This window comes from Misgurnus anguillicaudatus, unplaced genomic scaffold (genome assembly GCF_027580225.2).
Source record: "Misgurnus anguillicaudatus unplaced genomic scaffold, ASM2758022v2 HiC_scaffold_32, whole genome shotgun sequence".
In the NCBI taxonomy this organism is placed as follows: Eukaryota; Metazoa; Chordata; class Actinopteri; order Cypriniformes; family Cobitidae; genus Misgurnus; species Misgurnus anguillicaudatus.
The window spans coordinates 4,369,066-4,384,114 of record NW_027395282.1 but is presented as its reverse complement, the minus strand read 5'-3'; the positions used below and the strand labels follow the sequence as shown (position 1 = coordinate 4,384,114).

The window sequence follows — 15,049 nt, the reverse complement described above, 5'->3', positions numbered from 1 at the left end:
CAGTGTGGACTTCAGAGCTTATAAATGATAGGACTTGTAGACTAAGTGAGCATGCACAATTTAAGGCCACGAGACCGAAAGTCCACATGAAGTGCGCTATTAGGGACAGGACCTTACTGGAGTAATATTGAAGTTTTATTATTGTAGCTGTTGGGGTGTGAATTACACCTCTAGAAGAGTTTGTACTTTAGTGGGATCAACAGTAGATATACACTCTTCATATTCACATCCCACTGGATATACAGTAGAGAAAACATAATCCATTTGTTAAATATTAATGCTTGGAAACTAAAGGATCTGCGTGAGGTTCATCGGTTTGCTGGTCATGTGGAGTATAAAACATATGCATTATTACCTCAGTTTATTAGTAATGAAAGGAACAGGTTTATAAAAATATAAAATATAATCTGTCCTGTGAATCGAATTGAGAATAAGAATAAGAGCACTAGCAGTAAAAAGATGAAGATTAATGATTAGATTTTTTTCTGCTGGAGACATAAAAGATGAAGTAAAGATAAGAGACATCTTTTACATGACTCAGCAATAATTAACAGCTATAAATTAAATTTTAATATAATAATATGTAATAGTTGTCAAAATATGTAAAGTTCAAGCATGTTATGAAATGCTTTCCTTCTTCTTATGCTATAAAAAGTGTCAAAAAGAGTTTCTTTAACATCCGCTTGAGTACAAGAAAATGAGATAATATCATTAAATGATCTACTACAACTTCAACAGCTCATAATAATGCTGTATTTACACATTTATAAGCACTAAAGTGATGCTATTGATCATAAGAGCTTTTACCATTTGTGTTTTATTTATCTTTTGTTAAACAATAATTAAATTACATTTTAAAAACTGAAAAAGGAAATTAAAAAGCCGTGTCATGAGGTGATGTTTATGTTGTGAATTTTACACTTGTTTTTGAGGTTGTCTCTGATATGATGTGTTTTGCTTACCAGTCTAATCTAGTATTAAACTGAAGCTGGTATAAACTGGTTTTCTGGGCAGAGATGTCTATCACACAGTCTCATCCTGTTTAAGTAGGTGGTTTGTGGCAAAGCCGATCAAGTTTTTATGCTGATTCAAGAACACGACACTGATTTTTGCAGCTGTGTTTCCTCTCCTAATCTTTAATCTGTGTCTTCAGAATTAAAAAAATATATTTGAGTTATGTATCCATCGTCTGATTGGTCTGACTGCTCTTTCGCAAGGGCTTCTGGGTTGGTAAAGTGCGCAAAGCCTGCTGCAGACAGCATCAAGGGGGCAAAGGGGGCGCTGATGAGCACACTTCAAAGTGTTAAAATTACAGATGTGACACCCTACGAACTCGTAGACTAAGCGAGCGCACACAATTCACTAAATATGTTACTATCAGCTCCATTTAACATTTTTGTTAACAAGTTTTACAATTTCAATCAAACAATTACATTCAGTTTCCCCAAAAGTTCAATGTAAATATAAAAATGTGCAGATTATTTCTGTCTCAGTTTATTAGTAATGAAAGGAACAGGTTTATAAAAATATAAAACATAATCTGTCATGTGAATGGAGTTGAGACTGTTGCTCAAGAATAAGAGCACTAGCAGTAAAAAGATGAAGATTAATGATTAGATTTTTTTCTGCTGAAAACATAAAAGATGAAGTAAAGATAAGAGACATCTTTTACAGGCAGTGGCGTCTATATGCTTGTTGTATATCACAGTAAGTTTGTTTCTGCAATATGAAAATAAGAGTTATGTGATTCCAATTACAAATCCAGACAATAACCAATTTACAACGTCTATTGCTGGTGTTATTAGTTCAGTTTGTTAGATCAGTCTGAATCATAATTTAATGCTTCACCTTTTTTTTCTTATTTAGTTTCTTTAGTAAGATCACAAACTGAAGTTGCAGTAGTGTATAAATAACATCGTTTTAAATACATCCTATAAGGAATTTGCAAGCAAAGGATAGATCTGAGAGGGGCTTGAAAATATTTTTCTATACAAAAGGAGGCCGGTGGAAAAAGTTTGTGAACTACTAGCTTAAGGTTAAACCAAGACCTTTATTTTTTTAAAGAGAATAATTCTGTATCATGTTGAAAAGGACAATGGGCACTATTTCTATTTTTTAAAACAAGATTTTTTTGTCTTATACCATGTTATGTTAAGCAGTCCAAAATAAAATAAATCTGTTTTTATATGTCTAACTTAATTCTATATACTCAATATTACTGTCGTGCAATTCAAATGAAACCCTTCAGGTAATGTTGGGGCATGTGGGGCTCCAGTTTCTTGGACTTTCTTTAGGGCCCCAAAATGGTAAACATGTCACTGTTTACAGGACTCTTCAACAAATAACAGCTACACATAAAGATAAGAATAGTTGTCAGATTATGTAAAATTCAAGCATGTTATGAAATGCTTTCCTCCGTCTTATGCCATGAAAAGTGTCAAAAAGTGAAGGAGAGTTTTTCTTTAACATCCGCTTGAGTACGATAATCAGATCATTAAATGATCTACCACAACTTCAGATATTGACACAACTTTACAAACCGGTTGAAGTCAAAGATCTCCACAAGAACGTATGTATTCACATGTATATGTATTGAATCTTTGAAATGTTACGAAAAGTTGTGTTTTATTTTACTGTAATAACTGTCTGATGATTTGAGCGTCACAATGATGTTTTATTTTTTTCTCAGGAATAAGAAAAGAGTTTTGGGTCTTATGTGACTTTCTACAAAACTGCATCATGAACTTCAGACTCTCATCATTGATCCTGCTGTTACACGTTCAAGGTATGAACACTTTTGAGTAGATGACAGTTTTGTGGTTGTTGGACATTTGGGAAAAGCATCAGTGTTGTTTACTGCATTAAGACAGTGATATAAGACAAAAGTCAGTACAAACCTTAATTATTCAAACAAGAAAATGTACAGCTGTCACCGGGGCAGTGCCCTTTCAAAAGTAAACTTTATTTTTACCTAAACAGTGTATATAAGTATCTCAAAGGTACATATTAATACATCTGAGGTATGTAAATACTTATTAGGACATAATATTTCTGACAGTGTAAGTAGAGATAACAACACTGAAATAAAACTTGAATTGGTTAAACTATAAATGCATGAAATGGTAAATAATACAATGAACTGTTTCAAACGTGTATGAGATATTACCTGATAGTATGGAGAACAGAGAAAGAAAGAGAGACACCACTAGATACGTCCGTTTGTAATCGTATTGAAAAGCCTTCATGTAGTTGGAGCTGATGGTGTAGTGGGCAGCGCTCCAACATGTGGTGCTTTTGCACTTTTGGCGACCCGAGTTTGATTCCCGGCTCGTGGTCATTTGCTGATCTCATACCTTTCTGTCCTCCCTGTACTTTCCTGTCCTCCCCTAACCTCACTATTGAATAAAGACAAAAACTGGCCAAAAAATATAACAAATAAAAGCCTTCATGTAAACACCTAAATCAATACGATTGAGGTTGATCGGATGCAAATTTGTATCGTATTGAAGGGGTTGATGTTCTTACACATGTGTACTCTGCTAGTCTAGTAAATTATCGTCAAGTTTACTGTTAAGCATTCAAGTAGTTCCTGTCATAGTTTTGTTTAGTCTTATTCTGTTTATCATCTGTCTTTGTTGGTGCCTTTAGGTGTTTTAGGCACCAACTGGGTTTTCTTTTGTACCCAATAAACCTTGTACTGTATATGTTCATGCAAAGCCTGCATCTGGGTTCTCTCTCTCTCTCTCTTTCTCTCTCTCTCTCTCTCTCTCTCTCTTTCTCTCAGATTAATACATTCCTATATTTTCTCTTCTATCGGGGATTCCTGGTTGTGATTTATATCAGCAACTCATTTGGAGAGTAATGTAATGACATAATGCTGTTGGGTCAGTTTCCCAGACAGGATTTAGATTAATCCAGGACTAGGCTTTAGTTATATTAAGACATTTAAGTAACTTTTACAAGCATACCTTACACAAAAATACTGGTGTACATCTTGAGATCAAACATTGGCACTGATAAGTTGATAGATAGTTAGTAACATTTTACAATAAAGTTGACTTTGTTAATATTATATATACATCAGATAACTTCAGTAGGTCAGATTAAAAAGAAAAATGTATAAATAATCTCAGGTTATTTCAGATTAATTTACATCATTGATCTCTAGTCCAGAATTTTACATTACATTTACATTATACTGGGTTACGAATGTCAATAATATTTTATATTTATTTTCAGGGTTCCTAACATTGGATAACTTTAATGTAACCTGTAATGAATTGAATATTTGTGCTGTGAGGGGGACACTGATGAGTGTGTACTGCGATTACTCAAACATCAACATCAAAACTGGGTTCTGGTTCAGTCAGAAACAGAGAACAAACTGGAGAAACAAAAATGAACCTGAAGATTTGACTTTAGATTCAGATTACTCAGGACTCACAATAAGAGATTCAAGAGAGAGAGACAGTGGAGAATATCAGCTCATGTTCATTATGAAGGATGGAGTTAAACATCTCAGCTCAGTCACAGTCAATCTAACAGTCACAGGTACATTTATATTCTCATCAGTCCAGTTAAACTCTTTTCATTTCTCATCTAATGTAAGATTTTCATTATTTAGGTTTACAGGTGAAGATGACTCCTGAATCTACAGGACAGCGAGTAAAACTGAGCTGTGATTCCTCCTGCCCAAAAACATCTAAATATTATTATGAGTGGTACAAGAATGGACAACCTTTTAAAAATAGTCAAAGCATATTTGTGTCATCCAGTGAAAACACTGACAGTTATTACTGCACTGTGTCTGGTTCAGATTTCTCTTCATCTGTGTGTGAGTCTGACATTTATAAAACATTTATATTAAAATGGAAGAACAAACTTTGCAGTTTTCTTGTTGATTCATATACAGTATGAGTGTGTTTGTAATCGATTGTGAATGTTACAGCAGTATTTTGTGACTCTTTCAGGTCTTTCTAACAGTAGCTGTTGGGGTGTGACTTACACCTCTAGAAGAGTTTGTGCTTTAGTGGGATCAACAGTAAATATTCACTCTTCATACTCACATCCCACTGGAGATACAGTAGAGAAAACATACTGGGATTACTTTTTTGGTAGTGAATTCAGAGATCTGCGTGATGTTGTTCAGTTTTCTGGTCGTGTGGAGTTTGTGGGAAACACACTGAGAATCAAAGACATCAACAGGAATGACACTGAATTATATCAGTTCAGCATCATCACTAACACATCAGATGTAGTTTCTGGTTCTCTTGGAGTCTATCTTACTGTTACAGGTAACTGCGCATAATAAACTCTTTGTAAAGCTGCTTTCACTGATCAGATTTGATGAATATATTTATGCTACTGTTTTAGGGTCCTTACAATTTTTGTAATGTTTTGTTAAATGAGTAGATTACATTTTAAATATTAAAATATCAATGCTATCAATCATTTGAGTTATTCATCTAAAATTTCATCTCGTCTGAATGCTGTATGATGTTTATGTTGTGAATGTTACACTTGTTTTTGAGGTTGTCCATGTTGAAAATAATATAATGTGTTTTGTACTGCATATATGATGCTGCTGTATCTGAATGGCTTCATTAGTTGGACTATGCAGTTTACCAGCTTGCAAGAATGGTTGATCGGATGCTGGTGAATAGTGTGAATATGTTGGTCAAGCAGTCAGACCAGCAGCAAACCAGCACTTACCAGTGTAATCCAGTATTAAAACTGAAGCTGGTATAAACTGGTTTTATGAGTTGTTACACATTCTGTCTAAGTGTGCGATTTATGACAAACTTGCAAAGTTGATCAAGACTTTATGTTGATGTTGAGGACACTCATCACAGAAGTCTTCAGATTTAAAACAAATACGCTAATCAACATTTGACGTTGATCAAAAAAGTTAATAAAAGATGCTCTTAGACAAAAATGTTTTTAATCACTTCAAATGTTGACTGTATATTTATGTTGCACTCGTGTGTTTGACAGATGCTTTTATTCAAAGCATTTTGAACTGCGTTCACATAATATATTTTATTTGTATGTGTGTGTTTGACTGCATAACTTTGCCATTATTCACATCATACTGAATTGAGCTGAATCAAACATTTCAGACCTAATTTTAAAAAGAAGTGGACGTGAACTCTGTTATATGAAATCTCAGATACACGAGTGAGAAGCAGTCCAGACCCTGTGATAGATGGAGAAAAAGTGATATTAAGCTGTTCAACTGAATGCACTCTGGATAACAAACATACTTACATCTGGTATAAGAATGGACAACAGGTAACAGATGGATTGAGATTATTAAACAAGCTGTACCTGGACTCAATCAACAGTGAGGAGCTACAAGAGTATTCCTGTACTGTAAGAGGTAACACAACATCTCATCATACATCTGATGAAATTATATAAGAGAGAGTTTCAGTCCTTGATGCTGATTGGTTTATACTCAGCTATGACATCATCACTGAGCTACTTTCACTGTGCAGCACTCATAGCTGATCATTAATATTGTAGCAGTTATAGTTTATATGTCAAACACTTCAGTATATCTCATAATGAAAGAAACATTTGTGTCATTATTATTTTCAATTTTTTTTAAATTTGTTTTATTAAAAGATTTTATTCATTTGTCTCTGTGACAGTCTGTAAGTCACGGGTTAAAGGTCATTGCTCTCTTCAGTTGTGATGATATTTATAATGTAGTACAGCCTCTCATACCTGCATTGAGGTGATCTATCTGATAGATTTACTGTATTGATTTTAACATCATGAGTCTTTGTAATGAAGATGAAGAGTAAAGATATGTTCTGAAGTTTCTGAGGTTTGTCTTTCTTCAGATTCAATGGACAGAAACAATGAAACAACTGACAGAAACAACGAAGAAATGGACAAAGCCACTGAAGCAGTAGTGTACAGCTCAGTGTTTGTCTCTCTGTTGGTGTTTCTGTCTCAGTTTCTCATTATAGGAGCTGTATGGATCTGGTAAGTAAAAATATCAAGTAAAACTCAAAACTGCATAACATACAGTGAATATTCTGATATGAATTCAGATTGTAAGAGTGTGAATTTTGACCCTACAGGTTTTTCATCAGCATGAATAAATTGAACTCATCTAAAAACAAAACTGATGACAAACAAATAGAGGTGAGAAAATCTGTATATCTGTATGTTAAATAAACTAATGGTCAGATTTTATAACATGATCTCTTTCTGTGTGTTTGTCATTGTTAGATGTTGCAGGTCTGTGAGTAGATCAGCTGTCTGTCCATCAGAACTACTGGAGTGATGTCACAACTCTCTTTATGACATCATCACCTAGCAACAGTCAAAACTTCACATTATGTACTCTGGTGACAAAGATTTATTTCACATTTGAATCTTAAAAATTATTTTAAAATGTCCCTTTTTAATGACAAGCTCAGTGTAAATAATATAATGCTCAAATACATGATTTTTTTGTTATGTTAGGATTTTTTACAGGGCTGTACCTTAAACTTGCAGTTATGAAAGCATTTGTTCAGTTTACATTTTACATTTGATCATTTTATTATCATGGGAGAATTAAAGGCACTTATTAAAATTTTTAAGCTTATAAAGATGTTTATCTCTGTGTGTGTTATTGCTATTTTCAGGCTGTGTTTTGTATAAATAATTTACATGACATTTCGGTATTTAGTGAATCTCAATTTTGTTCTGAATAGTTTTTTTTGTCTATGTAATAGTGTGTATTTTTCATCCAAGTCTCCCTCAAAAGGAAATGGGGAGTTCTTGGTTAAATAAAGATTTATTAAAATAAAAATACACATAAAAGTTGATTGTAATTGGTCAGTAACTGTTTTAAAGGGACAGTTCACCCAACTCTGTCATCATTTCCTCAGTTGACACTGACAGTATTCAATGACTTCCATATTTGTTGTTTCTACTATGTGAAATATCTTCATTTTGTGTTTAACAGAATAAATGCAGGAAATTCATGTAAGTAGTCTAGTGATTGTCTTAATTTCCCTTTCATAACATATACAAGTAAAACATAGTAAAAAAGATGGACATCCGTGACGTCACCCATAAGAGCATTTTTAAAGCCGTCGCCATCTTGACAGCGCGTCACCGCACATCACTTGCAGCCAAAATGGGTAAAGAGGCAGGACATGGGTGAAGCTGAGCTGGCTGGTTGCTGAAACCACACCTGCCAAGCTCGACTCTAGTGACAGCAGTGGCTGTTCAACTGTCACTCAAGTGGCCACGCCTTTAATTATGCAGAACTTTAAGGTTTAATATCATTTAAACAGATGAGTCACAAAAAACTCACCCCCTTACAGTTGTCATGAAATTAAATACATACCAAAAACTATTTTTGTATCAGGCTGTAAACATTTTTTTTTATGTAAATTAAGTTAAAAACTATTTTAAACAATTGAGTAATATATTTGAAAGCATAACAAAAATAATCTCAGATTTTGATGGCACTGTGAGCAGCAGTATTTAGCAGCATCAGATCACAGCGTACAACATCAAGACGATTTCTCCAGATCTGCAGACACAACACTTCCATATCCATTCATCTTTTTAAGACTGAGTTGGTCAGCGATAGCCAGGGGCTCTTTTTCAATTTCACGTCTATTTTTTAAGGCAAACATCTGACTGATCTCCACAAAAGTTTTGTTTTTTGTCTCAGGGACAACGAAGTAGACATAGAGCGCCACACCAACACAAACACCAAAAAACATCAGATAACAGAAAGCAACAGCAGACATCTGGAAAAAACATTAAACAATATATCAGATAAATATGAAATAAATTAAATAATCTCATTTGTATCTCATATATGTAAATATATCATATATGTTCATGTTCCCTGAGGAAGTCATACCTGTAGGAATGGAAATACAAAGCCCACAGTGAAGTTTGATATCCAGTTAAGAAATCCTCCTACAATGTAGGCAGCAGGTCGATGAGACTGTTTAAAGAGCTCTCCTGTCAACAATAATGAGACACCGGCTGCACACAAGATGTATTTGGGTTTTAATTGTATTGAAAAGTGAGTTATAAAAGGTTTTATTATTATGTGTTACACTCCACATTCATTTTAAAGAAGGACATTCATCTTTAAATAGCAGAGACCTGTAATACTAATCTGCCTCTAGGTGGCACTAGTTGCTCAATTTAATACATTAAACTTTTAATTAGAGATCTTTTGGGGTTTGACAAAGTAATAAACACCCAAACTTTGCAATTATTTCTTGTTTGTCTTTTCTTTTTGTCTTTTTTGAGCTCATAAATCAGTTAAATGTGTCGTGAAATTCTGTGAGCCCATTTAGTGCAATATCTGTAAACATAACAGCTTCATTAAGAAAGCTCAAACTTGATCTTTTAGATATTTTATGACGACTCTTCAGAGATAAATCCAGTAAATGAGCAGGCAAACAATGTGTAATGATGAGACCCAATGTGACGTCCTCACCAGGCCCTATACAGAATCCAGCAATAATCCCAACCACACAGATCACACTGATATAATGCATGAAGGACACATGAGTCTGACAACAGAAAAACACAAACACAAGTCACTATAAATCTGAAATTATAATAATGATTACAATTAAAGTAAAGACAACTTAAAAGTAAAAGTAAATAGTGTATAACCAACAAAGAGTTCAGAAATCATCAGAATTACCTGTAACTGAAGTGAAAAAGTAATTCCAGCACAGCAAATGCACATAAAGCTAAAACCAGCAATCATTAGCGGCCTTCTGCCAACACGCTCAATAGTGAAGCACTGAAGATTCAGAAAAACACTGTTAGACGCTTTCAACTCAAGGAGTTTATGTTCATACAATGAAGAAAACAACAAACAAACAAAAATATAAAAAAAACAGTTTTAGACGTTTCTGTGGAGTTGTGAAAGCAGTTGGGCACAAAATGAATGAATGAATGTGTTTATTTTTAACTTACTTAATCAGGGACAATGCACAGGGAACATTAATCTAAAAAAAGAAGAGATGTCATGTGCCAGGTTATAGCAAAGAAATGCTAATTTCCACCTGCAGTCCCTAGACAGATGTTACATTACATAAGGTCATAAAATATACAGTATTATACATGGAAGCGTTATTTCACTCATCTCATTAAAAACACTCTTCATATCATGATTTACAGAAATTATAAAAACAAAAACATTTATTCACACTCACTTCATAAAAACACTCTACTTGGATCCAACCCTCACTCACTCACTCACTCATAGTCTACATTATTCTTATCACAATCATTCAGTGCTTACAAATTTGCTTTGTTAATAGCCACTGTTTGGTCAGGCGTGTAAAAGTACTATAGTTTGTACATAAAATAATTTCATTTGGAAGAGTGTTCCAAAGACTTACTGCTTTATAAAAGAACGAATGTTGACCATAAGTGGTTCTGCATCTTGGAACACTGCACTCTCCTCTGGCTGTCGATCGTGTGACTCTATTAAGTCTATCTGAATTTAATGTGACAAATTTTCTCAGAGGAGGAGCAGCGATGTTATGGATAATTTTATATAGAACAGAAATTTGGTTATATTTAATAAGGTTTTCAAAACTCAAAATGTTGTATTTACTTAGTACTTTACAATGATGGTACTGACGAGGCTTTTTATCATGAATTTTTATTGCCCTTTTATATAATGATTCTAATAGTTTTAACGATGTTTTACATGCCTGAGACCAACTGGGCATACAATATAGAAGATGCGGAACAATCATGGCATTAAAATAAATATTCGAAGCCTCAGTTGTTAATGAGTTTCTAATATGTTTATAATTCATCAAATTAAATTTCAATTTATTGCCAAGTGTTTTTATATGACTTTTAAAACCTAAATTTGAATCAAGTGTTAGACCTAAATATTTTGTTTCCTTTACATTTTTAATTATTTGCCCATTTACTTGAATTTTTTGAGTTAGATGTAACTTACGTTTATTTGAGAAAAACATTGAGACCGTTTTTTCTACATTTAAGGTTAGACAAGACGTCTGCAACCATTCTACAACTTTTTGCATCTCTTTTGATAATTTGTCAGCAACCTCCAGCTCATTTTCCCCAAAAGTGAAGATCACAGTATCATCAGCATACATGATTATATCAACGTCCGAACACACTCTAGGGAGATCATTTATATAGATGCTAAAAAGCAAGGGTCCCAAAATAGACCCCTGCGGCACTCCCATCGAGGTGGCTCTAAACGCGGATTTGATGTTATTTACTTGTACACACTGATGTCTGTCACTCAAATAAGATCTTATCCAGTTTTGGGTGTGTTCAGAGAGACTATATTGATTCAGTTTACTATAGAGTATCTGGTGATTTACAGTATCAAAAGCTTTGCGCAGATCAAGGAAGACTGCTCCCACCACTCTTCCTTGATCCACATATGCCCTGATTGTTTCCAAGAGGTAGCAACATGCAAAGTCTGTAGAATATTTACGTCTGAAACCGAATTGCATTGGATTTAAAAGAGCTTGTGATTCAAAATGCTTATAAAGCAAAATCTGTTGCAATAAAAGTTATAAAGTTATACATTTTTATGACTTGTCATGTAATTATTTATTTATTTATTAACTTTGGTATTACTCTTCTATATATTATACCTGCAAACAATATCAGATTTTACTGTAGAAACACAATCTGAAGAGTATAAATTGAGTTTCTTCATATATTGTCAGCCTATAGTTAAATAAATCATGCCCAAGAGCACCGCTTACTCGTGATTAAATCATGATAATGCACAAGATCTTAAACTGTTTTAACATTCAATGTAATCTTACACCTATGAGTCCAGCGATGACTTCTATAGCTCCTGTGCCTACTGTTGTATACTGGATCTGATGAGCAGGAATGCCGGCATTCTCAAAGATTGAATTGGTGTAGAACTAGATCTAAAAATAGAGAAGTCAAATCAGTCCTGTTTTTATCTACGACAACATTATTGTCTTTTTCACACAACATTCACACCGCATCGATTCCCGACAGCTGCATTCCCGCATTGACCACAATGATGGTGATAAGTTGCCAGCGCACGGACGAATCCTTGAAGAGCTGTAATACTGAGACCGTCTTCACTGAGGTCAAAGTTCGCTGCTCTTCCTGCATCTCCTCCACCTCAGCCTGGATGTTACACTTAACACGATACCACTTCAATGCTACATCAAGCAGGACAGAAAAGCATCATAACACAAAAGAATCAGATCACATGATATCATATAATGACAGAGTTGCTCAAAGAGACGGAGCAACACAGAAACAAGACGAAACAAGGCACTAAAACCACAGAAGACACAGACCAGGATGTCACAATCTTTAAATCTGAAAGTCTTTACCTGTGATTGTGGCATGAATGTTCTGCTTTTCTATCAAAAGATATCTTGGACTCTCTGGGAACCATGACAAGAAGACGAGCTGTATGAATGTGGGCAATATGACAAGAGAGAGTAACAGAGGCCAGAACTCTTCCTGTGTGGAGACATCAGATCAAAAATACAACAACACTTTACAATAAAGTTCATATTAGTAAATACATCAACTAAAAATGAACAGCAGTTTTTAACACAAAAATACTTTTAAATGATTTCAGTAAAGGATTGAGGATTTTCAATCAAGACTCACCTTGCCTAAGATCTCATGAAGCCCCAGAACCTGAGCAATAAATACACCCAAACAGATGAAAATGCTGGGCATGAGTCCCAGGAATCCACGGAGATTCTTTGGAGCAATTTCTCCAAGAAACATGCACAACGCTGAGAGATATCCCTACAACATCACGACAGACAGAAGACACATCAGTAAAGCAGATAAATACATGAAGAGACATCACAACTGTAAGATTACTAATAGCACAAGAAATGCGAGGCGATTGTTTTTTAGCAAAAGATTGTACATTTTTTAGGACATCGCTTTACCTGAATGTATTCCTGTAATGAAGCGACCGATAATAATCATTTCTGGTGAGCCACATAACCGACTGAAGCCCATCAACCCTCCACCTACAAACACCAGAACTGTGCTGCGTATCAGCGTCCCTTTCCTACAAATTAGACAAACACACAAAGTTGCTTTGGATTAAAGTGTCTTCCTATTACATGCATGTAAATATATTTTGTACATGTTTGAGATTGAATAAATGAGTCTTTAATAACTGTGATAAAGAGCATAACCTGTATGCATTTATTTCTAACATTAAACCATTAGCTTTTTATGTTTCATTACAAAAATAAATTAATTCTGGGATCTGAAGCTTTGTTTTCTACCTTCCAAATGTGGTAACCTGTATTCATACTGTGAGAGAGCCCAGCAAGCCTCCAATGGCAAATATAGACACAGTGATTGAATAGAAAAGCGTAAGATGCTCTTCATCCACTCCTGACCCATAACGTCTCACAATGGTTTGGTTATAAAAGTCCTTAATGTACTAATAAAGAACAAGAACAATGAAAAACATCATCATTTATACTGAAGAGTTTTTCCTCTGTGAGCAAACAAACACAAAATGTCTTGGCATTGACAATAATGCTTGAACATCTCTTCTCTTCCTTTCTATGTAGTCTAACATCATAATATTCATTTATATTTAATTAAATTAATAATATAAAAGTGAATTTAAATGATGTGATCAGTATTTGATCCTGAGTCTAAACAGCGAGTCCCGTTACACAAAACAGTATTAGTTTCACACATATTATTCATATTTAGGTCACTTACTAGCGCAGGAGAATTAACCACAGCCAGATTATAACCATAAAGCAGAGAGCTTCCCAATGACGAGAGCAACGCTACTGCCAACAGGGACAAGGTAAGATGCTGTTAAAAAAGTGACAAATAATCATTCAAACACTTAAAATAACATTCATTAAAGAGATTTTATCTAACAATTAAAACAATATTTTATTATCACCACACTAATCACTCCTATAGGGCTTTCTTTCTTGTACTAAACCAAATCTTTTTTTTTGTGAACAGTGCTTTCATCTTAAACTTTGAGATCACATAACGATTTCTGAATGCAAACAAATAGGTTTGATGAAAATCATGACATATTCCTTTATATTTCTTATATTTAATATAACATGAAACAGTCAATTGCTGTTTAAAAGTCAAACCTCTCAAGAGAAAAGTATACATTAAACCTAAATTAAAGCTACATACCCTTGTACATGTCCTGTTACGATCTTTCAAAACCTCCTCTGCCATTTGTAGGACTGAATGTAAATAAAACTAAAACAGCAAGCGGGTGTCGTGTATCACATTAAACTTTTAGCTAGAAAAATCCCATTCCTGATTATTTGGGGAAGAAGGTTCGCTGTCTATGGTGGAGCTTTGCCCATTTAACACTGATGAGGGAGAGATCCTGACTTATGAAGAGTACAAAATGTTAAACGCACTGTCACATGCTAACACTCGCATGATTTAACACTTTATTCACATTATATCCACTTGAACGAATGCTTGAGTAACCATTCAAGATATGAGTGTTTGTTTGACGTTTAATTGATATAACATTTGGACAAGAATAAAGTAATATAATAAAATAATCAAGATTAAGGAAAAGTGAGTATCATTTATGAAACGAGAAAAAAACTATTTTAATATTATTTTTAAGAGCTGCAACTACCAGATGACTTTAATGTCCTGATATATAAAACTATGATGTACTTTCTGTTTCACATGACTGTAAGTCACATTCTGTATGTTAACATAATGAAAAAATTATCAATGCTGTATATACTGTATAGAGATGATAGAAATAAAGAACAAATGACTGATTTATATCATTGATTTAAACTCATGTGAGAGAAGATAAATGAACACTAATGTTTCTGTTTTCACATATTTTCACTTATTGTTTTATGACTGCAAACTCTTTCAAATCACTAAACCATTAGTTATGTGTATAACAGAACAATAAGTGCTCTTTATTCTATCATCTTTGCATCATGATCAGGGAGATACTTTTAAATCGGTTCATGTTATGAGTAGAAATTAAGTAGAAATTAAGGGCAATAAA

General features: G+C 34.0%; 1 protein-coding gene and 1 pseudogene across 2 annotated transcripts in view; one reads left to right on the top strand and one right to left on the bottom strand.

Annotated features, from left to right (window-relative positions):
- The window catches only part of LOC129454169 (uncharacterized), an 89,973-nt gene that overhangs the window by 14,055 nt on the left and 60,869 nt on the right, over positions 1-15,049 (top strand). The window lies entirely within an intron of this gene.
- On the bottom strand, positions 7,569-13,848 carry LOC129454193 (solute carrier family 2, facilitated glucose transporter member 9-like; annotated as a pseudogene).